This window comes from Ambystoma mexicanum, chromosome 8 (assembly GCF_040938575.1).
Source record: "Ambystoma mexicanum isolate Mex_15411 chromosome 8, UKY_AmexF1_1, whole genome shotgun sequence".
Taxonomy (NCBI): Eukaryota; Metazoa; Chordata; class Amphibia; order Caudata; family Ambystomatidae; genus Ambystoma; species Ambystoma mexicanum.
In genome coordinates this window covers 330,689,820-330,716,994 of record NC_090929.1, presented here as the reverse complement: position 1 = coordinate 330,716,994, position 27,175 = coordinate 330,689,820, and the positions used below count along the sequence as shown (strand labels likewise).

The window sequence follows — 27,175 nt, the reverse complement described above, 5'->3', positions numbered from 1 at the left end:
AGACTCTTGGAACTGGGCAATCCCATTCTTTTACTTTGTTGTGAAAAGGGGATTTCCAAAAGAGGTGCAGAAAGCACTTGACAAGAAAGTGGGGATCGAAGCAAAGGGGTGGGCAGTGTGAGGCGGGATTTATGACAAAAGGAGCTAGGTGGAGAATGATTCAGGATCTACACCCCCTTAATGATGTGGTGCTGGCAGAGTTTCTGGTGGTTCCAAACCCTGCCACAATATTGTGTAACATACCTGTTGAGGCAACCTGTTTTATTTTGGTGGATGTGCATGATGCTTTCTTCTCAGTGCCCTTGCATCCAGACTTTAATAGGGTTCTATATGAAGACCTGGGAAATATTGATGTGCCTAGTGCAATTATTCAGTATGTGGATGACCTGTTGTTAGGATTGGTCCTCCTTCCTGCTGGCATGAGGTGTGCATGGCTGATGTGATGTCACCTGTGGAATATATGCTGTTAGCTTGGAATGTTGAGTGTGGAATGTTTGTGTATGATTGTGTTCCAGCCCAGGCAGTTTGAAGATGTAAGCCTGGGTGGTGTGAGCCAGTGGGCTCTCGTCCTGATTTCCTCTTAATTTCTCTATGAACTGATGAGACCTGATTGTGACAGAAGATCTAATTATACTAATTAAAGTATCCATGAAGGGTACCTGACAGCGTGTCCAGTGTATCCTTAAATGAACCCATGACTGCGAAGCAGTCGTAACAATTGGCGCAGGTACCTGGGTTATGACTTATGTCTGAAGAGGAGAGAGGAGACACTGCTGCGGAGGGGGGGGGGGTGCAGCCAAGAGGAACTGTGTGAGGCAGACAGTTCGCATACTCCCCGGTAGAAGGAGTGAGAGTGGGAAGCTAAAGGACTGCTCAGCCTGTTCCAGTAGAGACCCCGGGTAAAGAGAGGCTATGCCTGTTTGAGGGATGCGTTTCAGCCTACAGTTGCGGGGAGAGTGCTGTCTAGGGCTGAAGAGTGACTATGTCTTTCTATGGAAGAGTGGCTACCTCCATAAGTGATGAGGGAAGGCGGGGATGGGCCGCGTACAGAGCCTAGTCCCTGGGTCACAGTGGAGTGTTACATAATAAGCAAATACCACTGATGTGCCAGTGATGGCACGTCTGAGTTTTTTTTTTCGGCCCCAGGGTGTGCTTGCATCTATGTTGGGCACCGTGCTTATGGTGTTATTGCTGGGTGCGCCTCCGGCTGTTGGCTGCAGTAGGCAGCTGACTGGCCGTTTGGGAGCTGCAGAGCTCTTTAGTGTGCCGAGGACAGGAGGTCACTACGCTACGGAGATGTCGGGTACCGCGGCACTTCGCTGTTGAGAGACATGGTGAAGACTGCCGTACGACATGTGTCGGGAGGCGGTACAACTTACAAGTTTCCAGTTTCGTCAGTGACCGTTTTTTTTCTTAAAGCAGTTTCCAATACTGAGACAGTAGCAGGGTCTGGAGATCTGTATTTCGAATAATGGATTGTGTCCTCCCACGTATTCTTCATCTATGATATTCGTATCGCACCAGCTTCGCTGCTTCGGAATTTTTTTTTTCGGCAGAGGCCGCTGTGCACGAGTTTGTGGCGTCGATGTGCCTCGACTGTCTCCGAAGCATGTCGACATCACCAGTCGTATAAATAGCTTGTGCCGCACTCGTTGGCTTAAGTTCCGCTTTTCCAATAGCTTCACAATCGGGTTAACAGCGTGCTTCATATTTTCCTCACAGAAAATGGCATCTTCGACCCCTTCCACTCTGAAGACAGGGTTTAAAAAGGGTGACTGTGGTGCCAAAATGTCGATCACTGACCTTCACTGTGTCTGTCTTTGGTGCTTGGGTTCGGACCATCAGACCGGCGACTGTGGCTCCTGTCAGTCGATGACTGAGAAAGCTCTTCGCGAACAAAAAGGTAAACTAGCGGTGGGGCGGGAAGCTTCGAGGGCCTCTCTGGTGGCCGCTTCGAAGAAGCATAGAAAGTCTGGCGAGTCGAGAGACTCCAAGAGAGACAAACGCTTAAAGAGATCTCGTTCTAGGAGTAGATCGAGACGTTCTTAGTCTTCTTCTAAGAAGACGAAGAGGAGACCTATATCTTCCTCTTCGTCAGACACATCAACCGAGATGGTAAGATGTCCGACTAAGTCAGAGTCCCCTGGGAAATGGGATGAGTTTAGAAAACAAATGAAGGTCTTTCAGAATGCAGCCCGACACCCTCAAAGAAACCTCGTGAGAGCCAGACCCCAGTCACTCCCTTGGACGACACAAGGGAGTCAGAAACTACTAAGGCCAAGTCCAGTAGTAAGACGGAAACTCAGCGATCTCGACCCGACGAGAACACATCGAAGGTTCCCCGAGACTCGAGTGATTCCCAGGTATCGGCTAAAAATCATAACCGGTCGAAGCACTTACGAGTTCGACGCCATTGGCGCCGACTACCTCCACGCCGAAGGAGATATTCGCTCCATTGTTGAAGTCGTCGTCTTTAACGATTTCGAAGAATCTTCGATTCCCTCGAGGCAAATTCTGGAACCGGAAAGAAGGTTTACACTTTTACCCAAATCTGACTTTAAGTCCATGTCCTCTATTTTTGAGGAAGAAAGTGCCTCTGAGGAAGAAATTTCTCCATTGGGATGAGAGGAAGAGGATGAGAGACTTGTGTGACACCCTTCACTCTGCCAGTGGCATTGTTACGTCACCAGAGTTAGATTTTCAAAAACCTGATCCTGCAGAACATGCAGATTCCGGGTACAGGATCTTGATGAGCAGGTTTGCTGACTATATGGGTTGGGGTAGATCTTTACCAACAAGATGATATGACCGATATCCTGGACCAAAGCCCCCAGAAGGACCCAGTTCTTCCCTTTCATAGGGCTCTTCAAAGAACAGTGATTGCAAATTGGGAGACTCCTGAGTCTGTTGCATCAGTCAATAAAGACTTTCCCCAAAAAAATAAGCCTTCAAGCTGTGACCCTGATTATCTGAGTAAACACCCTATGCTGGAAAGTCTAGTGGTACAAGCTGCTACTTCCACGAGGCAGTCGACTTACCCATCTATCACCCCAGATAGAGAGGATAAAAAGGTGGACGCTTGGGCTCATAAGGTATTTACCTCTGGCAGTATGGCCCTTAAGTCAGCAAATGTTACCTGTACCCTGGCCAGGTTCACCCATACCCTGAGGTATTGCGTAAAGGCGGCGGCTGAAAATATTCCAGAAGGCGAAGAAAGGGAAGGCTTTCTGAATATTGTAAAACATGGTACGGAGGCAATGGGGGAATGTCTCCAATCTGGATTGGATACTGTTGAACGCATCAGCAGATTTGCGTGGTTGAGGAAGTCGGGGGTTTACACCGGACGTGCAGGCCAGGCTACTCAACATGCCTTTCGACAGCTCGAGGCTGTTCGGAAGTAAAGCTGATGAGAGCTTAGAGAAACTGCAGACCACCAAGGCGGCAGCGAAGTCGCTTAGCGCCTCTATGCGACAGCCTCAAAAACCTTATTCGTGCTCATCTTCCTGGAGAGGTCGTTCTTTTCAATACTGCTCCTCATTTGGTAGAGGAAGAGGACAGGCCACACAGAAAGGTAGAAGAAATTTCCCTCATAGTGGACGAGGAAGAGGTGCGAAATCAGCCTCAGCTGCGGCATCTTTGCCCTCAGCCTTTCCTGTAGCCGCCTCCAAATCACTCTGAGATGTTGTCACACAAGACCCTGATGGGAGGCATAATCTCTCAGCATCTGAACGAATGGTGAGGCATTACTTCAGATGCTTTGGCACTGGAAACAGTAGCTCAAGGTTACTGCCTTCCGTTCCTAAAAAGGCCTCAGAACCATCCCCCGGGAACCAACTGCCAAAATTCCAGATCCGCACCTGTTGCAGGAAATCTTAACCATGCTAGAGAAAAGTGCAATAGAACAGGTACCTGTAGCGGAGAGGAGCAAGGGTTGGTACTCCCCTTACTTTCTCATTCCAAAGCAGGACAGAGGATTGAGACCCATCTTGGACTTAAGACACTTGAACAAGTTCCTCGGGAAGGACAATTTCAAGATGTAACCCTTTCTCAAATCCTTCAGGCTCTCCAACTCCAAGACTGGTTGGTATCATTGGACCTTCAGGATGCTTACTTTCATATGCCAATCCATCTCAAGCACAGAAAGTACCAGAGGTTCGCGGTTGGCAACTCTCACTATCTGTTTCGAGTTCTGCCATTCGGGCTGACCTCCACCCCGAGGGTTTTCACCAAACTGATGCCGGTGGTGGCAGCAAGTCTCAGGAGAGGGGGGATTCATGTCTACCCCTATCTGGACGATTGGTTGATCAGGGCTTGTTCCCCCGAACAAGCTCAGGAACATCTATCAATCACCTGCCACTCCCTTCACAGTCTGGGCTTCTCCCACAATTACAAGAAGTCCCATATGGTACCATTCCAAAGACTCCAATTTATTGGAGCAGTCCCGGATACTTAATCAGGGAAAGCCTCGCCTCCTGAGATGAGAGCTCACCACATTTTGCAGATGGTAACAAAGTTCCAAAATGCCCAGAATCTGCCGGCCTTTGGTTTTCTGAGGTTGCTCGGCCTCATGGCATCCTGCATTTTTTTGGTGCCGGAGGCTCGAATGAGAAAAAGATCCCTTCAATGGGCCCTGAGGACTCAATGGTCCCAATTCTCGGGGAATATGTCGGATCTTCTGCAAGTTCCAGGTACAGTTGCCCAGGACCTTCTATGGTGGTCTTGCAACGACAATATTCTTGGGGGAGAATCTTTTTGGCAACCATGGCCGGAGATAACCGTAGTGACGAACGCCACACTCACGGGGTGGAGAGCCCACACCAACGATCTGACAATCAGCGGTCGTTGGTCTCCATCGCAGTCCAAACTACACATCAACCTTTTGGAGCTGAGGGCGATCAGACTAGCGCTGAAGGTCTTTCTGCGCTGAAGGTCTTTCTGCCCTCTGTACGGGGAAAGAATGTCCTGATAATGACGGACAACACATTGGCCATGTACTACCTCAACAAGAGAGGAGGCGTAGGGTCACTACCACTGTGCAGAGAGGTAATGCAGCTCTGGTTCTGGGCTATAAGAAGGAATCTCTCTGTCGGCAGAACACAGCGGCGGACACTCTGAGCAGACAAGAGTACAGTATCCCACGAGTGGGAACTAGCTCAGGAAGTCCTTCGAGAGACCGTCACCATTTGTGGAACCACTCAAGTGGGTCGGTTTGCGACCTTGGTCAACCGAAAGTGCGATCAGTACTGCTGAAGGGAATTTCCCCCAAGAGGAGCTCTAAGAGACGTGTTCGTAGTGGACTGGGAATTTCCACTTCTATACGCGCCCCCCCCCCCGTCCCTGTAATTCCTCGCGTAATCAGGAGGTTGAGAAAGTCCAACAAATCCATGATCCTAATTGCCCTGGATTGGGCCGAGAGGATATGGTACCATGACCTGTTAGACATGTCCATCTGCCCTCCAATACGTCTTCCACAAAGCGAGGATCTTCTCCGACTAGAGGAAGGTCGAGTTCTCCATCCAGAGGTCAAGACACTCAACCTTCACGCAAGGTTTCTGATAGGTTGAGGTATAAGGATTGGGACCTCCCGGATGACGTAATGGAGATTTGCTTTCGGCCAGAAGGCCAGCAATTAAATCTCTGTACCGGTGTTGTTGGAATAAATTCAGTAACTGGTGCAAAGATAAGAATGTGGACCCTTTTCAATGTGGCACTCCTAGAGTCCTATCTTTTGTATTACATCTGGCCAATCTGGGGCTCCAGATTGGAACAACAAAATTATATTTGGCAGCGATTTCTATGCTGGTGCGCGCCTCGGAAGAGGTTTCCTATTTTAAGATTTCTTGGATTATTCCGTTTTTGAAGGGGCTCACAAATTTGTACCCCCAATACCTTTTTCATGTCCCTACTTGGATTTTGAATCTTGTGTCGAAATTCCTAACTTTTATACCTTTTGAGCCTCTACACTCCTGTCCTTTTAAAGCTTTTAACACTAAAAACTGTCCTTCTTGTGGCCTTAACATCAGCCTGCAGGGTTAGTGAATTGCAGGCTCTCTCATGTAAACACTGTATACTACCTTTTACAAGGATAAGGTTGTACTTAGAGTTAAACCTTCTTTCTTGCAGAAAGTAGTTTCTGACTTTCATTTGTCACAAAAAATCACACTTCCAACCTTCTATCCTCCTCCTCATTTGGGCAAAGAAGAGGAGAGATTACACAGACTGGATCCAAAAAGGGCTCTGAGTTTTTATATATCCAGAATGCCAAGGTTGCGCCAGGATGGGATTAGCTTAGAGAAAACAAACTATATCTGTCTCCAACTCTGTGTTTTACAATATATATTTTCTTTGTAATTGTGTATACCATTCTTTTAATATGGAATTTGTTCCGTGTAAACTTTATCTTACCCAGATTTGAAACTGCCATACTGTTGCCTTGATAGCAACTTAGGTCGAAACACGTGTCGGCTTGACTAGACATTTATGGAACTTGTGAATTTTTGGGAATTTATAACATTGGAATTATACAACTGGCTTGAATAAGCATTTATGCAACTTGCAATGTGAACTTGATGCAATTTTCAACATTGGAACTTTACAATGAATGTTTATAATTTAGTCATTAAAATACATGCTATATAGATTTTGTTGGGCTTGTGCAAATTTTTGGGACTGACAAAACATTTTCTTACTTCAATAGACTTACCCATGACTGCCTGGCAGCGGTGGCTGCCCTGATCTCTGGTGCGAGACACTGGGGAAGATGGTAGCAGCAATGGTGCAGCTCATGCCACATCCAGCATGCTTGTAATACAGTTGGACCTATGGGAGGATCTGGGTTTGAATCCCCATAGAGGAACTTGGTGGGGGAGGGTGGGGGGTGAAAGGGGATACTTTAATAAATAATATCCAGAGCCCTGAAGACAGGACACATGTTGTTTAGGGAACAGTATAGAACGAGAATAAATAAAAGAAAATAAGAAAAGTGAAACTAGGACAAAATTGAAAAGGTGAGCTGCTTTAAATATCTGGGCATTACTCTAAGTAACAGCAGCATTGCACTACCTATGCAAGAATCCTTAATTGGCAAAAACGAAGATGCTGGCAAGTCAAGTGAGGGTGGTTGACAGGAGGTTTAGGAGATACACTCTGATCCCGGTGATATCTTTCTTGAAGGCTAAGGTGGTCCCCGCCATAACGTACGGCACGGAAGCAATGCCCCAAATCCCGAACCAGCTGTGGGACAGACATGAAGGGGCATTTTGGAGGAAAGTGCTGGGCATCCCGCAATCAACACCGATCTGCCTAATTGGGCTAGAGTTGTGCCTTACATTGCTGAAGGGTACCGTGGCCAGGAACACGATATTGCTCCTCAGGAAAATCATCATGAAACCCAGATAAAAAATTCACTAGATCCTAAAAAATTAGTTGATGAGCGGAAAGAACAAAATATTAGCAAAGTGGGCAGATGGGAATGCAAACCTCCTTGAAGAAATAGTCTTGACAAAGAAAACATTGATAGGGAACCCAGTAAAGGTGGCTAAAAAACTGAAAGACCTGGACTGGATTAAAAAGCAAGAAAAAGGTGCATTTTATAAACTAACCAACAATGCACCTTTGCACCTAATGAAAATTGATGAGGTGAGAGGCTATTTGAAAAAGTTCCCAGATAAGAAGTTGGGTCGAACCTTCCTGAGAATCGGATTAAACCTGTTACGGACATATGAGGTTATGGCCATCAGGGGGAGGTCCAACATGAGTGAATGTCGATTCTGCAAGTCGAACCAGGTGGATTCAATTTGACACGTGCTGTTAACATGCAGAGGAACGCAAGGAGCTAGAGACACTAACTTAAGTAGAATCCTGGGTAAAACAAGCACAGAAGAGGAAGAAGAGTGGTGGACACGATTGATGAGTGGCGAGAAAACAAATTGGGCTGTGGCAGTTGTCCTTTTTTTCAAGAAAATTGGGCCGATTTAAGAGCCTGAGGTGGACAGAAAATATGAACTAGGAGGTTAAGAATAGGGACTAATGAAATGTAGTGGAGGAACTGTGATAAAACATTGTTTTTGTAAAAATTGTTATATAATTAAATACAAATCATTAAAAAAAATGTAAAAGTGAAACCGTTGTTAATAAATAGAATGTTTAAACTGGCCAAGAGGAAGAGACAGCCTAACACAGGATGACCATAGACTAAAAGCCCTGCCGCCAGATCCTGTAAGCCGGGCTACCAGCATTCAGTCGACAACAGAAGGAGTAGCACGGTTACAAAAGCAGAGCTAGCTCACTCTGAACTTGTCTCAGTCAGGGGCAGGTTCCTTGTACTTCTTTTTAGACCCTGGTGAATGATGAGAAGCTCTATCCTGAAGGAGGAAGCGTTACTGGTTGAGTGAAGGAGCCTGGATTACCCTGGAGTACTGACTGCCTGGAAGCTGCTTGGAGGAAAATGACTGACCCAGAGAGATGGAGAGTAAACCTGCAGCACAACCTGAGCCAAAAAGATGGAAGCGTTCACCTGCCCGAGAAGCCTAGGAAGCGGCTACAGCAAAACCTTGCTAAGACCCTGGTAGGAAGACCATGGCAGAAGCAAGAGCTCTGCCTCTGACTCCATCCAAGAAAAGAGCTGGAAACCAGGACCCCTTGAGACCAGAGGGGCAAAAGCAAAGAACCTCTAAAGATGAGGCTGGCAATTACAGAGGCAAGAATCCCAAGCCCCTAAAGAGAGGAGGGGCGATGGCTAAGACTGCTGAAGTGACGAGGGGCAATACAAAGAAAAGAGAAGTGAACGCAAGTCCCCTGAAAGAGAAAAGGGGGACACCAAGACCCCAATGGGGTAAGGGGGTCAATAAAGAACAGAAGCAGAATCCTGAACTGAGGGGGCAAAATCCAGGTCCCCTGAAGTCGTGAGGGGTGAAGAGAGAGAAAGGAGGTAAAGGACGACGACACCTGAAGGAAAGGGGAGCAACGCCAAGTCCTCTAAAGAAAAGGTCAAAAGTAAAAGAAAAAGAATCCCAGAAAAAAGGGCCAGCAAGTAATAAGTGGGAAGCCCCAGGGAGGGTGTAATACTGACAAGAACCCCTGCAGGAAGACCGGGCAAGGTTAAAATCCCAGAAAGGGAGACATGGTTAAGGCAAAAGAAAGACGGGAGGATAATGTATCCCAACAGGAGTTGGGGCACAAAAGACCTCTGGAAGCGGAAGAGGGGCAGAAGCTAAAGGCTTATAAACAACCCACTAGGAGGTTGGGGCAATCTACCAAACAACCAAGAGGAGCGGGGTGGGCAGCAGAGAGCATTTAACCAGAGGACTGAAATAAGGAACCAGAGCGCCGGACCAAGCTGTTTCCTCACTTAGGAGGCCTTTCACCTGAAAGACAACTACAGGTTCCAGTTCAGTTCTTCGCAAAGTGGCCCTGTTGGTAATACACCCGAGGAAGACTAAGGGAAAGACTTTTTTTTGAATTGATGGACTTTGTTATATTAGGAAAGGACTTTAAGGTTTTTTTTTTTTTTTTTTTTTTTTTTTTTTAACCTCAAACACTTTTCACCTGAGGGAAGGACTTTGTTAATTTTTTTCATTGCTCTATTTTACTTGCACCTTCCCCAACATGAATAATTCAGTTTGTTTTAACCATGTGATATGCTCCGTTAGACTGTCGATTGACTAGATAGTTTTTCTTTCTTCCCATAGCCAATGAATAGTTAATTCTAGTGAATTACAATGGTTCTTAGTAGAACAAACATTAACATGAGCTTTCACTTTTCATGAGATCTGATCGCTCCCCTTTTTAAAAAACTGTGCTGAATTTGGTATGGGTAGAACTGGAAAAACATGTTTACAATTGTGTATCCTGCATGACAACCACAATGTTGATGACCACTAATGCGGGCCTACTCCTTGTGCCAACCCCAGTTGGAGGCAAGCCTTCAGCAGTTTAAAATAGAAAATCTGGGGTTGTGATCCAACTGTACCAAAGAGGGATCTGCAAAAGAAAGACAGATAAGCATCTAGAAATGTCTCCTGATGTACAATGACCAAGAGTGGGTGCCATTCTCAAAGCCCATGCTGTTCAATTCATTTGGCCGTCACATAAGTATCTATTGTTTCATTATTTGCATTGTGTTCTGCAATCCTATTCAAGCCTTTTATCTGGCAAAACGCACTTTTTCCTACCAATGTAAAAAAGCACATTTGCATGTCCCCCATTATTTTTCAGTAGAATGTATGTCCTGGGAAAATGTTTTCCAAATTGGTAATAAAATGTTTTGTGCACAACATTCTAAAGAAAACAGGAATAGGGTTGGAGACCCTTCACAGGTGTGCTAGGTACTGACATATAGATGAGGGTATACATTCTCTCTAATGATGAGTAGGAACATTGAATTTTTTATTTGTTGATGTGTAACAAGTGTTTTTTGTACAGCCGACTCGTCTTGCCACCCTCGGGGTCATTTTCAAGACAAATTAATGAAGGTTGGACTGGTACTTCATACTATGTTCTGGTTGGTCGAGGGAGGAACCCCAAGCACTGGTAAAGTGGATAATCCACGGAATCGGCTAATTGGAAGGCCAGATGGGGCTCGTGTTGGAGTCTCCTTGCGGTTGCACTGCAACATTTTAAAGAAAAGCGTCAACATACTACATAATGCAAAGCAATTCACACATGTCAAAAGTGTGCTCATTTTGAAATCAGAAAAAATCTGCAATTCATACATTTATATTATCCTTTTGCTCTGGCTTATGTTCAGTTGTCAGCAGTTGAGTCACCACTCTCTGCATCTGCTTGATCCACTGTAGATCCCAATTTGACTCCATCTGTGGGCTTTGAGAGTTCCTCGTTTTCAGTGCACATGGATCCATAGTCGAGGCATGATTTTGAGACTTTTGTATCTGTAGCTCCCTCGCCAACAACTGTTTTCGGCACATAGTGCTCTTATGTAAGGCCTGATTATCTACCCAAATATGTCCCCCCATTGCAAATTCTGTTAACGCCATAGTCCTCTTATTTTACAGTGATATGCCTATGGCACCCACCACCTCTCTCCCCCAGGAGGAGAAGCATAAGCTCCCTACACCAATACATCTAGTAGTTAAATTGGATATATTGGAGGTCTGGGCTCCTCTGGTTCAGAGTGGATGGAAAGCACCCCACTTACTCCCCCTGAACCTCAGCAAAAGATGTAAGACCATCAAGGGAATCTTCTTCAGATGTTTAGTCTTGTTTGTTGGTACTACTTTAAGACCTGCAGGCGTTTTGAGGATTCCTGTAGCAGCATTGATAATTATTGAAACACTGGAGGCTCTTGCAACTTCGAAAGGAGTTTCCATTTGTGAGCAGCCATCCTCCAGCAAATTCTTCAATGACTGTGAAAGTAAAAAAAAAGGTTGTTTCTCTGGAAGCTCCTCCTCTTGTGGGCCCCCAGCTCAATATTGCTAGAAGATGAGTTACTTACGTAAACATGTCTTTGCCATGAGAGCCTTGTTTTATGAGTTTTCCGCTAGCACAAATTACATTATGTGGGGCCTTTGAGCTAGGTGACCCTAGTAGCTGTCAGTGAGACTATTCTGCTACCTAAGGTTAGCCAAACTAAAGCCCCGATACCCAACCTGAAACAATGCACCTTTTTTTCAAATGCATGTGGATTATATTTGTTATTTTTTTTTATTGTGCAAGTCTAACTAGGAAGCAACGGAGTGCTGTGCATTTTGTTATCTGCAAAATATGAGGTAAGGGGGGAGGGGGACTTAAAAGATGTGGCATGGGGCTGAACGAGCCTTGGGGTTGGGATGTGACGGAATGAAAGGAGCCTAGGAGACACCTATGTATTGACTGAAAAGTTAAATCTTGCAGTATTTCCTCAACTGCAACAGTGTTGGCGTCCGGATCGCTACCAGGATGGTATTCCAGTAGGCAGAGGCCTTTCACCTTTTCTTTTTTCTTCCTTGCTCTACAGTTTGGTTTCGAGCCAGCGATGGCTTGTCTCCATGGGCAGTGCAACCCACCAGAGCTAGTGAGTTTTGGATCTAGGTGGGCATATGTGGGTGTACTAGTTGCCTTTATAGGTAATGCAGTCCGTTTTGGAGTATTCTAGCTGGGATGTGGAAGCCCATGCTTCTTCCTTACAATGGGAGAAATGTGGTTGAATTTCTTGCTTCCCTTTGAGTTGTGCCACAGTGTGTTGGAGGTCCCAAGTAGGTGTCCAAAACACTGAGGATGAAGATTTCCATCAGTGTGGGGAAATTACCAGTGCCTGGATTTTGGGTGTGAAGTCCTCTGGTGAAGGAAAGGCTTTATATTCCAGAAGATTTAGTTGGTACCTGTCACTTTGGGCCTTTTTGTTGACGTGCTGTTGGAAGGAGGGAATGCTGTCTGCAGTGACTCTTAGTGATTTGGCTGTCCGGGCCAGCTCCTATTTGAAGCCATCAAGCTCCATGTAGTTTAGCCATCCATTAATGGTATTCTGCTTAGATGTGTGACCGAGTCGGATAAATTCAGTGAATGTGGGATTGATATCTCGGTATGTGCTATTCATTATGGTTTGGATGGAGGCGAGGCAATTCCGGAGGCGTCTGATTTCTTGTATGCCACTCACCTTTACTTATAAATGGCTGCCATCCACGTATTGGTGGAGTGACATGTCTGGCTAATTGAAAAGTGATCTGAACAGCCCTATTTACTAAAGATCAACTGGGGAGAGTTTGAGCCTAGTGGCACACTGTGGGGAAACTGTGTTGTGGTCTGACCAGAAGGCCCATCTATACAGTTTCCGGCCTTTTTGAGAGGTAAGAGGCTTATCAGCTGAGAAGTGTGCCAGAGAAGCCTATTCTGTTGGTAAGTAGGTTTCTCAGTGTGAGTTAGTTGAATGTGGCAGATAGGAATGGCCAGCAGGCATGAGTCAAGTTTGTCCATAATATGAAGAGTGCTGTCTATGACGAGGATGCTGGCTGTCAGTACTAGATTTTGTTCTGATCCCAGATTGGTAAACACAGAGCATGGCATGTTGCTTAATCCAAAGAAAATGTCGGAGTGGTGGGCTCCACACTGTTCTTCCAATTGTTATGAATATTTAGAACCCTCACCAATTATTTCTTAAAAGAAGTTTTTACCTGGAGCTACCAGTTCAATTTGGTCCTATAGCACAAGGACCTCTAATTCACACACTTCCAAAAATAAGACAACATTGCCTTATTATCACTGGCGCATCTCAGTTGGCCCACAATCCTAGGGGCTGAATGTTTCAAAAACCTGTATTTTCCAGAAATGTTAAGGCTTCATTCATTGGGTAAGTTAACACACTTGTTGAGTCGGTATAGATAAACACAGGAATGTTTATTCACATTCCTGCTCTGGAAACAATAGCACTTATTTTCAATCCTCTACATCGAGCGATCACATGTCATCAGTGTACATTTAGCCTATGCATTTCGGTGAAAACCTTCATCGGGGTTGTACATTAATTATTTGTAGCATAATTAGGCTCATCGCTTGAAATTCAATGCTCGAGTGCGTATACGAACGCATGCAGCAATATAGCCGCTTTAAATTCAGATTTACCAATGCGTATGCTAACGCATATGTCAAAGTCGTCACTGCTTTCCTTCTGCTGCTGTTCTGCATCTCCGCGGCTTGCAGAACGGCAGCAGAAGGAAAGCAGTGACGACTTTGACATATGCGTTAGCATACGCATTGGTAAATCTGAATTTAAAGCGGCTATATTGCCGCATGCGTTCGTATTCGCACTCGAGCATTGAATTTCAAGCGATGAGCCTAATTATGCTACAAATAATTAATGTACAACCCTGATGGTTTTCACCGAAATGCATAGGCTAAATGTACACTGATGGCATGTGATCGCTCAACGTAGCGTATTGAAAATAAGTGCTATTGCTTCCAGAGCAGGAATGTGAATAAACATTCCTGTGTTTATCTATAACGACTCAACAAGTGTGTTAACTTAACTTACCCAATAAATGAAGCATTAACATTTCAGGAAAATACAGGTTTTTGAAACATTCAGCCCCTAGGATTGGGGGCCAACTGAGATGCGCCAGTGATAATAAGGCAATGTTGTCTTATTTTTGGAAGTATGTTGCTTAATACAATCATAAAGTTGATGGGCAGCTGCTTTCTCAGTGAATTTTCCAATGTATGGGAGGCTGGTAGTTGGACAGTGGTTTGCTTGATTGTATCTTAGGTGTGCTATTTGAAGAGATGGCGAGTTGCCCTGGTTTTGGGTTCCTTTACAAGATGCCTTGAACGATTTAAGCATTTACTCCAAGCAGGGGAGTGCAGGTGGTCCTCTTGACTTGCTTTAGGATGATCTCTGCAAGATTGTTGTCTTTGTATACATTGGTATAAGTGACACAAGGTTGTTTGCAAAATCCTTGCTGGAGAGAGGGAGTTGAAGTGGCCCAGGTTTGTGGTATGAGCTCGATCGAGAGCATGTGTGGCGACTGATTTATGCAGTATCAGAAAATTGCCTGAAGTCATCTATTTTGTTGCTAAACAGCAGTTAATATGGTTGCATTTTTCTGCTGACTAAATGATTACCATGTTGGGCAATGAGTCTGAACATTCTTTGACTGCCATGAAGAGAGCATTGCTGATCTTGGCGGTTGCCAAGATATTTGAGTACTATGTGGTTTTGGTTTCGATGAGGAGACGGGCGTGTACTGCGTGAGGCCTTGAGAGTGAGGAGGTCCTAGTAAATTTGCATTTTACAGCAGTGTTTTTAGAGTGACCAGACGTTGCATTTATTTTTGCTTAGTTCTTTCATTTACAAGGGAGCACAATGTTTAACCTTGTGGGGGGAAACACAAGATTTTACATTTGTCAAATTCTTCAGGTACCCCTCCATTTGATGTACTAACTAGGTTTAGTTACTCAACGACTGCCATGTTTAACAGTGCCTTATTTTCATTACCTGCGATTGTCCTATGTTATAGTGCACATGTCTTAACCGCAGATAGGCTTCCACTTCTACTGCATTAGGTTGCCCGCTTCCATAGTCCTCGCATACAGTGGATTTCTCATTTGCCATATCAAAGCGTGTTTTAGAGAGCCGCCTTACCAGTCAAAGCGACTTCAGCAGGTAGAAGTAGCAACATTAGGCTGACCATCTCACACTGAACTGTGGAAGTAGCCGGTTACCAGACATTTGGTCGAAAAAAATTGGTCGACCAGACAAATGGTCGAACCAATTTGGTTGAAAACCAAATGGTCGAAATTTAATTTTTTTTATTTTCACCTTTTTTTTTTTTTTTGGGGCGGGGGGTCCCCCCACCCCAACCCCTTTTTTTTTTTTGTAAAAAACGAAAACCCGAAAAATAAATATATAATTAAAAAAAAAATTCGACCAATTGGTTTTCGACCAAATTGCGTCGACCAAATGTCATTCAACCAGTTTTAGGTCGACCAAATGTCTGGACACCGAACTAGCCTGCACAGCAGAAACTGTATAAATGTACTGAAGAATGTCTTCCACTGTTATCAAGATTTCACTCTCCACGGTGTGAAAACGTTGTGCATGTCTAAAACTCCTATGCTGAGAACCTGTGAACATCATGCAGAAACATTGTTGCTCATCAATATCCTGCAATGTCTGAACCACCCCTTCTTTTGAAATGCATGTGTGCTCTTCTGTATAAAAGGGCTGTGCACTGAGGAAGCAGGGTTGCTGTGCCGAGTCTCGTTCTGTTGTTGGGTTGCTGATTGTCCTGTGCTTGCTGGCTTTGCAGACTGCTATTAAGGCATTCACCAATCCACCTGAAGAGTCTTTGGTTGATTTTGTCATTCACAGCCTGATGCAGCATAGTCTCAAAGGGGAATATGTGTCAGCCAGTTCTGTTGGGATTTATTTGTGACTTAATAGTAGAGCATCAATGTTGGGTATGGTGGGGTTGGTTAGAGTTGCTACTTTATGTTAAAATATTTCCAAGTAGAAGTCCTTAAAGGAATGCCTTTAGGACATAGTTTGCTTACCGTGTCCCTTCTTGGATGGGAGCGTATGTATAAGGAGGATGCGGGTGCTGGTGTTTTCTTTCAGTTCAAGTGGAATAGGACATTCTGTCAGGGGGATGCTAAAAAGACTAGGTTGTTTAAACGTTTTTTTATGTGGGTGGGGTTTAGTATGTGTTTTATTTCCAGTGAATCTAAGTAAAAGGTTTGTTGAGTTGCGATTGATGTTGAAATGAGGCCAGAAAATGGCAATGAAGAAGAACCTACACCTGCGAGTTTAGCAGTAGATTAGATGGAATGTGTGGTCTGTTTCTGCTATAGTTGATGGTTCCATGTGAGAATCCCATAAATATTTGAAGTCTGTTTGGCTCAGCATGGTACAAGTCCTGTCTGCTTTGTGGATAACTGTGACGCCTCCTCCTACCTTCCCTCTGCGGTCAACATGTTTGATGCTGTACCTGGATGTCATGAGGGTTTCAAAGACGTGGACAGAGGTGGGGAGAGCAACGTTTCTGTGATAAAAATGTTGTGTGATGAGGTTGGTTGGTGATATCCACAGCATGGCAGATGGCCGAGTGCTCATTAGGTAATCCGAGAGGCAGGGTACTGGAGACTGCATGGTAGCGAGGGAGATGTGGGTGAAATTGAGCCTATTTGCAGCTTGTTGGCACAGTAAATGTTTGTGAGCTTGTGTCCTTATGAGCGTGGGAATGGACTGCGGCTGTAGGAAATACATGTCTGGCGGCTGTTGGAGAGGCAGTTGCATCCATTGCGCCTGTCCAGTCTCTAACAGGCATCAACAGACCCAAATAGCTAATGTCCTCGACCTTGTCATTAGCTTAGTGGATTAGTGGATGAGGAACTCCAAAGAAAGAAGCCTGAGATGTTGAGTGCTGTGGGCTTGGAGAAGAAGAAAATACAAACCAACAAGCAATTATTTATAAGAAACAGCCTTAACAGTTTGTTCAAACATTCCGTTTGAGCCAGCGGAAGAATCAGTGACACACAGCCAGGGCTTTAAGTGTCATGGCTAGCTGGAACAGAGGCCCGGCCTTCTCTGAAAACTTCTCCCGAGTCGGAACGCTGCCACAGCTCCCTCAGTCACCAAAGAAATCACCAGCCATGATCTTTCCTGAGCATGCTTCATCGAGTAGGTAACAAGCAGTGGACAGAATATGTGTAGGGAAATTGGAAGACGTTTCTTAAGCATTCCCAAAGGCTAGGCTTCCCAGGAAATATAATGGGCGTTGAGTTATCTGCTGACATTTTACTATTGCCATGTTTTTACAAATGAAATGAGCTGTCCGGCCAGTATGGTTTATTTACCCAGAGGAATGAAGGCTTCAGTCCCTGTCAGACTTATTTCTGATAGCACCCTGCGCTTCTCTTACCTCGCCCATCTCTGGGTTTCACCGCAACCTGCAAGGGAGAAGGAACAGGTCAGCATTAACAGAGCACTTACCTGTGCAAGCAGCGCTTCGATCGCTCATCACTCCGGAACATCACAGCAACCTGTACAAAGAATAGAACACAGGTTAGCAATTAACACCAATAAACAGCCCAGCGTTCCGCGCATCAATAACTCGCCATGGTCTTCACCATCAGCGTGGCAACTCTGAGATCGCAACCATCCCTGTGAAAACAAAAAGAGACATTGTTAGGGAACAGCGTAGTGGAGTAAGATGCCGAGAAGACAGAGAAAATGGAGGGAAAGAAAGAGACAGAATAAAGACGGAAAAGACATTATAACTCACCTTGAAGACAGCAAGCAGAGTCGGAGTCACAGCCCGTCTGGACCCGACATAAGGGCACACGGACCAGTGAAGCAACTAAGTCCATGGAACGCCCGCACCAACCACGCACCCCTGCACAGAGACTCAGGACGGAAAGTTCAACGCACAAAACCTAAGGTGAGCAATAACCCCAAGGGAGGGGATTTGGACCAGAGGGAGGTGGGAGTCCACCCACCACATAACTAGTATCTTAACCCTCCATTCTCCTGTTATAGCCGCTACCCAACGTCTGGCACATAACCAAGCCTAGAGGAGTCCGGGATAGCGCTTAGACATCCATCCAGTATCATGTGGCGCCCCCGTGGATACCAGGTGAGCGTAACAAAGACTACATTTGTTCTCTGTCCCCCTCTCCCCACCCTCCATTTCTCATATGTTACGATATTTGGCGGCCTGTGGAGGTCCATTACAAAATGCTGTTTGGGTTTACCCAAAGCAACCCCAAGACCACCTGAGGCAGCTGCCTGGTGCATAGATAACAATGGCAATGTTTTCTCAATCAAACTCCAATGGTTGAATAGCCCCACCTTCGACTTCGTTATTCCCCAGGCATACAATATGTCAATGAGAAGTTTTTATTTATTTAACACCTTTTAGAGAGCCTTTGGCCAGCAAAAGCCCATTTAGAAGGACATAATTTATTTTGAAAAGACAAGTGCCTCCCTTAGGAATATGTGAATACTATAAGTCCAAATTTGCAGCTTCCTACTATGTAAAATCCTAGATAAAGTAATGCAGAGAGAGGTTATTAGTTGCAGATTATTACGAGGCAGGTTTATTGGCCGTTGCAGAGCAGAACAAAGAAAAGCAGCTAGCAGGGGAGTTGAAACTCTAAATGACCACTTAAAAGCTTTGACGTGCACTGTGCCTTTTATTTACAGAAGGTAAGTACTTGTTTATATACCGAGTGAGAAAGCAATTTACTTAGATAGCTATTTATTTAGAAACGGAACCAGAGAGATTGTTTTACAGCATGTGGACAAGACTACCTGATACAATGCTGAGTGACCCAAAATCTATGGCTGCAGGGCTTCGTCATATTTTGTTTAAAGCATGTGGTCCTTGCCTAAGCTGCCCTTGCTTTTGGCCACGCCTAGCAAACTTTGGCTGCACCCCCTTTGTAGAGCTACCCTGTCAATTTTGCATTCCCTCTTCAAGCACTGCACACCGCTCAAACAGTTGTAGGGGGTGTGAAACAACCAACACCTCAAGTTATGGTAGTCACTGCCTTTTTCAAACAGTTGCATGCCTATGGTTAGGCATGACCCAGAGTCCAGTATCTCCACCTTGTTAGGGGCTGTTAAAATGGACACATGGTCATCAGTCGTTTTTGTGCCGATATTCACCAGAAGCGGTGTCCTAGCGCTAGAAGATGATCCTGCCAAGGTTTGTATGTTCACCGACATGATTTAACCTCATACAGCCAGGAATTTGGGAAGTTCTTGGAATCAAAGAAACCCATTCTGACGCATTACTCTGAATTATACACTTGACACATGAGGTATATTACACCCTACCTTCTTATTCCCATCACACAGCCAAAGCAGAAGGAAATATAATATAACATAGCATCACATCTCTGAACAAGATGGCTATGTGAGCAAAGAGCATGTTTGAACAGGTATATAGAACAAGTGGTAGTTTCAGTTAAGCAGCATGTGTAACTTGGAAGCTATGCTATGTTGTGCTATGCTACATGCCTTCAGTCTAAATGCATCCAGCAAGTCCCCATTTTTCACTCACGTTTTAGAGCAGACTGCTTCAAATCAAACAGCGCCCTCAGAGGTTCAACGAGTTCTGCTTAGCTGGGCTCACTATCGCCTTCCTGCTGCTCCTGTGGACCCTTCCCCACTCTGTGAGTCTGATGCTCGATGGGCGAATTCCCTCCCCCCTTCTTTATGCTTGCGCCTTATATCTAAGAAGGGACCTGGTCTGTCTGCCTGTGTGTGTGTCATACCAGCTATTTGGGAGGTTAAGCCTTAATGGTTAGAGTGTCACTTTGCTTGTTGACAATACAGTCTTCTATGTGCAAACTATTAAAGAAGGGTTTGTATTTGTTCAGTGACTGCCTTCATTATATTTAATGGGCTTTGGCTCAGCGACGAGATAGATATGTCACTTGCTTCTAAAGTCTTGCAGAGAGCGGACGTGTTGTGTCTGCATATTTCCTACCCTTGCCTCTCTGTGCAGTTGATTCAAGAAGCTACCCTTTGTGGTTTTGCGCTTTGCTAGAGCAAGAAGACACAACTTCCTGGCCTTTCTTTAAGCCAACGTGTCTTTTTTATTTTTAAGCGAGTGTATGCACCTGCTCTCTGTCTGAAGCATGTGCTATAGACGACCATTAGCAACTGTCATTATCAATCAACATTCGCCATTGTTTCTGGCTACCTACAAGCCGCCTGATGTGTGAACAAGCTGTTTTACCTTAGGCTCGTTATCATGACATCCCCCTCAAGACACTTTGTCACAGATCAAAGATTTGTAGCACTGTGAAGTCATCCGCAAACCTTCTAGGAGCTACATTTATAAAAAGAGGTTGCCTATATTGGCGGCAAAACAAAATTATGCATACACATCTTGGCAATTAATTCCTGCATGCAAAAATAAATGAGTTGCTTGATTAAATATATTCGTGCCTAGAAACATCCAGTAGGTGCTACACAAAATCAAAATAAATGGCTGCATCACATTTCAAACAGTTAGCAATAATTGCCAACACAAGTGTGAATGAATACATGTACTTAACAGCGAGGTATTCAGGATGAGTCCAATATATTGTAACTGGAGCTGGCTAAGGATGCATGAATGAATGCATGTATTTAATGTGAGGTGTTAAGGTTCATTCAAACTACTTAATGGCAATAGGTTCAAGGTAAGACGAGGGATCCTTTGAGAATCAATTAGTAATTAACAACCAGCAAAGCTGGCTCCTGGCTTTCTGACCCAATGCGCCTTGGACTGTGTGATCTTGAGCATGTGATCACGGGTAAACTGTCCACAGTTTGAATCAGTGTCCTTTAAAGTAGAGCAATATGTGATTCCCTTTTGTTACCCACAGTGATTTGCAAGTGGAGGTCATCCAATTCGTACATATGCTGTGCGCCCAACCTTGTATCTTGAGGTATAATACAGTATATTTTTTTAGTTCTGTGGCCCCTGACTGTGATGACAGCATCAGTGGATTTTTCAAGATTTCAGGGTTCCGGAACTCAGGGTTCGCTGCAAACCTTCTTCTGATATGCGTTAGAAATCAAAGTGGTGACTGGAATAAGCTATACATGTTGTCTTTCTGCACAGACATGGGCATTAGCTCCTTATGCCGTGCATTCCTGGAACCAGAGGTATCCATCACTCGTCTCACCTGTGTAAGTTCTCTGGGATTCAGGGTTTGCGAGTAGGCATTTATCATCTTGTGTCTCTCTTGAATCAGGTTTTGCGACTGGGGGCTCAGCTTTTTCCTTTGCTCGGGTGTTGGTGTCACGGGATGCATTTGACAATAGTCGCTTTTGTCGTTCTCTGAGCGGTTTCCATGTCCCCATTGCTTGGTGTGGCTTCCAGGGGGTTTCAATGCAATCACAGTAGACAGTATGGCACAGTGAAAGTCTGGATGATGAGTCTTTGACCCTGACATTCTTGGCAAGAAGTGATTCCTTGCCACACACTCTGCATCTGGCAATAGCTGATACCGTAGACTTCTTCCTGATCAATGACAAAATGAACTAATTTTGAAATTGAGCACACTGCTGGTAGCCAAGGCGTCTGCATAGTTCAGCTCTGAACCGGAAACGAGTTGCTTCAAGGCACTTTATGTTGCAACTCTCCATCACTCAGTTTCTGCAGCAACACACAAGACAGCTCCAAATATTAGCATCAATCGACAACCCCCACGCACTGAGCAAATAAGTCAGTGTTTTAATGACCATGCCCAAGGCAATGAGCCCTTTATGAAGAGTTCTTGTAGCCATTGCTGCAACCACAGAAAAAACAGTATTGATCCCACTGAACTGTGAGCTGGCAATTACAGAATGCAGGGCCTCTTCCATTGTGTCCTCGGAGGCTAGTAGAGATGCAATCTGTTTGACCACAGTGGAGTGTGCATTGAGATAAGTCTCTTCACTGCTGCACACCTTTAGATGCATGTTTAGCAGCCGTGCCATGTGCAAGCTCAATATCGGGTACTCTAATTGCCTTAACGTGAAACTAGGCCAGTGTAAGGAATTTAACTGGGATGGCCTAGGTTGATTCAGAATGAACCCACAACACTTAACTTGTGTATTTATAGTGACTAAGGTTGGCACTCCTATTGCAACATGACAACAAGACTCATTGAAAAGTACCAGATATGATCCATTAGATAGGTTGTGTACTTGGCTGTGAAAAAATGAATTTGGTGCAACATGAAGTGTACATGTGGACAAACCATTTGTGTAGAGCCTCTGCATTCACGTAATGAGTACAGTGTCATTTCAGGACTTGATTGTGAAACACATATATGTGAATACGGCACAACATAATCTTCCCTGATCCAAGTGTCATTAACCAAATGCACATTACCCCATGAATGCAGTTCCTGACATACCATGGAAGGTGTTGTTTGAATGGGAATATTCAACAACCATACAGGATCCAATTAGTTAAGCCTGTTGCCCAAGCAGATAATGTTGCAAAACATTTTGTAAGTACACTGAGCAACAAGAACGTAGAGCCTGACATTGCCTGACGTATTGCAACTTTGGACAACTTAAGTGCATGCATTTGTTCTGGCCATGAAATTACATTTCAAACTGGAATCCCTCTGCTAAGAGTGTCCAGAAAATCTGTTACCACAGAAAGACTTATTGCGTCTTCTTGGTCGCTTCTAATCATAGACAAGTCATTTGGAACTACTCCCACTGTCTGTAATGACATCTTGTAGCGCATAGAATCATTAGAATCTGAAGCATGGAATCCTAGCTGCACTGCCTCACTTTCAGTCTGCAGGATTTGCATTATTGCTAGTGACCAAGTGTACGTTCCACCTGTTATGGACGCTTGTCCCACCTCACAAGGTACTTTAGGGTCAGAGGTGGTGCAGGTAGCTGCTCTCCTGACACGCCCATTCTGTGTGTGCCTCGGACTAGTAGCTGACTACATGATAGCTGTTCAATTCTCTCCTTGATTGTATCCCCTCACTCAGGTCATACTGTGAAAGCATTGCTTGGCACAGCTTACCTATGGATATAGCTTGTGTCAGGGATGTGTTATGGGAATTCCAAGCCCTATATTGACCCACACTGATTCCTACTTTTCTTTTGTTGGATTCATTTGCTTGAACTGCCCATAACACAGGTCTCCCTCATGCATAAGTAATATGCTTGGTGCCATGCGTTCTTTTTCTTCTCTATAAGATGCACTCCAGAACTCACCTTCTTCCCTCCAGTCTGGGTAGAAGCTCAAGTTTCTATTGCTGCAAGTGGTCTGGAACTGCCTATAATTTAAGAAAAACATCAAGTGTGGGAATCTACATTCCATGTCTAACATGTTAACACCTTTGATTTGCAATACCTGTTAACCCCAAGTAGACCATAGATGGACAGTTTCTCGCCATGTTTGTTCAGTAATATTTCAAAAGTATTCTCTGTCAAAAACGACTGAATCTGCAACATACATGTGCTGTGCATATGTGGCTCTTGAGGGAATTTATACTGATTTTCAAAAATGTAATCCCCTGGTTGGTATGTTCTTAGTGAAATATATGGCAACTGCTTTGAATTCAGGACTGTCGGTTTGAAAAGGCACAGAACAGTGTTCCCAGAAAGTGTATTTGGGCCACAGGATGGGCTCACATTTGACAAGTAGAAAGGCATTGTAATTTTGCACATAACACACATGAGACCCCATTTCATGGAGATCCTCAACATTATCAAACACATCAAATAATGCATTTTGCGCAAATCTATGGTGCCAAGTTCTTAACAGTTATCTGTATGTTCTGGACAGAGGATTACTGGGTGCAAACAGTCTGGATTCATCAATCACAGAAAAAGTGTGAACTTGCAGCTGCTTGCCTGGGCAATTAAATGTCTTAAACGATGGCATCCACACTTAAGCCATGGTTAGAGGAAACATTTGTATTGAGGCTGGAGTTCCTGGCTCTTGGAGCGCTCTATTCTCTAACATGTGTGAAGAATTTAGAGGCTTTACAATAACTTCTTTGCTTGCAGGTGGAGTGGAAACCTTGTTCAGAATATGTCTGGAAATCAGTGAGATGAAAAACAAAGTGAGGCTCAGCCACAGTAGGAGGAAATATACTTCCCGCATTTTATGATACTGTTTCAGAAAGTCTGTCCAAAAGAATTCTTTCATTACTTTAACTAGAAAGGCTTTCTGTTTCCAAATTGGCAGACCTGCTGCAGTACTTCCCATAATTGTGAAATTGTAGCAAGAGTGGCATATTCTTCCTCATCTTGAACGCCTATCATCATCATTTGTCAGATCTCCATCTCTTCCTCTTCTGCGGGCTCCAGACCTGGAAGAGGAGTAGTACATGGAAATATTGTGGTAACCATCTGGAGTGGGTTCAGGTGATCCACATAAACTTGCCTGGTACCTCTCTTGGGTGGTATTGCTGGTAGGACAGCAGTTCTGGAACCTTTCACTCTGATTACTTGCACTGCTGGTCCGTAAGAAGGGCCAAACAGAGTCTTGTCTTATGGATCTTCTTCAGGACCCAATCTCCTGCTTTGAGAGTGTTCTCAGGACTGGCCTCAGCAGCTTCCACCTGGAGGGATTCCCTCAGCAGCATTGTCGCCAGCAGTTAGTCTTGCCTAGAGAAGGGGCTAGGGAGAGTGTGCAGATCGGGCATAAACATCTTTCTCCCTAACAAGAGTTCAAATGGAGTCTTAGCGTTGCATAGAGACTGGGGTGGTAAATTATTTAACCTTTTGATCACTATATCACTAAAGGCACGGGGTCACCCCAGTTACCCCCCAGTGAATGGATGCACTTAGTAAGACACACTTTTATGGAATGGCTCGCCCTTTCCACAATTCCATTAATCTGCGGAAATAATGCAACTCTGCTCCCCACACCTCTTATGCCTTTCTCAGGGCCTGCTCAGCGAAAGCTGTACCATTGTCAGCATGGAACGTTTGAGTTTCTGTCATGGCTACTACACCCGGAGTGCCTGTATGACTGATTTGCAGTCTACTCCCTTTTGAGGAACCATCCAGGTGAACCTAGTGCATGAATCCACTATTACTAGAATATACTTGTACTTATTTATTGCTGGTAGTGGGCCTATATGATCCAGATATTGAATCTTAACTGGCAAGGTTGCCTTTCTCAAAGGTCCCTCTTTAGGTTTTTGCTGTGATCCACAGTTGTCTTTAGACATGTGTCACAGTTTGCTATGTATATTTGAACCCGTTGCCTTTAATCCTGGCCATCAATACCGGTCAATGAGTAGCTGTGCAGTTGCACTAACCCCAAAATGGGTAGATGCAAGTCCGGCATGAACGGCTGCAATCAGCTTTTCCCTGCCTGCTCTGTTGGGGATTAATCTTTGAATAGGATCCCATTATTTCATAGGAATTGTGACTACCACTTTATTATTCTCAATGTCCTAAATGTAATTATTTGGGAAACCTTTCAGCCTAGGTACAATAGCTAAACAAGCCTCTTTTCTTTCCTCGCCCATTGTAGCCGCTGAGCGAGTTATGGCTGCTATCGTTCTTCTCACTGTGTGCTCTTTGGCATATTTATCTGTCAATTAATTGCCTATGCTATGAATGTGCTCTTTAGTATGTGCTCTTGTGTGCATCACCCATAGCAATGGATAAGTCTGTTTAAGGTCCCAAACTTGTTTCCAGCGTTGCCTGGAAGCAATAGTTTTATGCCTAAAGTAATTTTGAATCCACCAATGTAAATCAGTGTTTTAAGACCCGACTATGTAATCTGAATCTGAGACTACTAGTTTGGGCTTCCCCAAGTCTGCTTGGCTCAATGCAAGCAGCAATCCATGCAGTTCAGCAGTCTGGGCAGACATGTCTCCTAGATTCTTTGTTGCAATATCAGTGTGTATAAATGTTTCTTCAGGTGTAAAGTGTCCTACCACTGCTGCACATGCAGCAGCATATTTAGAATGTGTCCCCACCGCTGGTATTGCGGAACCATCACAGTAAATTATTTGGAAAAAATCAAACAATGGCATATGAGGCCTTGCTTTATAATTACCCCCTCGTCCATATATTGGTCCACTATGCTTTGCATGAGGTCAACTGCTTGTGGCTTAACTAGATACTGCCTCTGGTGGTGGTGCTGGTTTCAGTACTGGAATCACATGCGCTGGATATTCCCGATCATGCCTTATGATTCTTAAACAGCTACACCGTTGCTAGCGCTGCCCAGTTTTGTGCATATTTTTGCACTAGTTCCCCACTCACTTCTTTTGAAAAGGCAGGTATCACTATCTCTTCTCCTCTCAGTACTTGTCTCGCATTCAATGGTGGTCAATCTTGGCATGCTAAATGTCCTTTATATTGTATGTGTAACTGTGGACAAAACAGTGCTTCAATCTCTTTGGGATGTTCACCTTCCTGCTGAATGGTTAAAAAATACACTTCATTATTTTCTAATGTCTGCCCAGTGGATGTAGTCATTTGTGCATTTCTGTGTGCCTTTGTGTGCTCCAACAGTGCCTTGTGGCTGCATTCAAATATGCAAATATCAGACCCAGAGTCTGAACAGGACCTCTATCCAATCAGTGTGTCGCTTAGTCTTGGGAACGATTCGAAGAGTGCATGGACTTTGCATTCTGTGAAACTTGTAGGGCTGCTGTGTGTTTTTTCTCGACTTTCACATCCTTACCCTCACTTTTAGAATGGTCTGGCATCCTTGCCTGCGAGGAAGGAGATGAACCCTCATCAGTGCCATATTTTTGTGGACTTTTTATGTGTTTTCTATCTCTGAAATCATAGTCAGTCGGTCTAAAATGGGACTGCCCACTAGGCTTAGCCCAAGATCATCCACCCCTGCGAGTGCATTGCCACTGCGGGGTATCCCTATCTCCTGTAGCGTTCCCATTTTGTGGCTCCCGCTCTGGGTATTTTTCTTCCTCTGTTGGCGAAAGCCGTCGCCTCTGTGGTTTACCACTTTTTTTTATCTTGAAACGATCCCCATCCTTTTCGAGGATCTCCCTTCGTGGTGTTTCCTTATCTGGCTTCCTATCTTTGTTAACCTTTTTCTGTGCCTCTGCATGTCTCCTACCGAGGCGATTCCTGCCTAGCGATTGATAAGTGGATGTCACTATGTCCCTAAATTGCTCCCTTTTTTCTTGCTCATTTAATTTGGACAATTTTCTATGAACCTCTAACCATGCAGGCTCTTCTTTTAATAAGGGTAGAATTATGCTCTCAACCATTTCATGGCATCAGCAGCGCTTTGTG

At 44.5% G+C, this 27,175-nt stretch overlaps 1 protein-coding gene across 2 annotated transcripts in view; it reads left to right on the top strand.

Annotated features, from left to right (window-relative positions):
- RABL6 (RAB, member RAS oncogene family like 6) overlaps positions 1–27,175 on the top strand; it is a 931,527-nt gene that overhangs the window by 198,168 nt on the left and 706,184 nt on the right. The gene's annotated exons all lie outside the window — the stretch shown is intronic.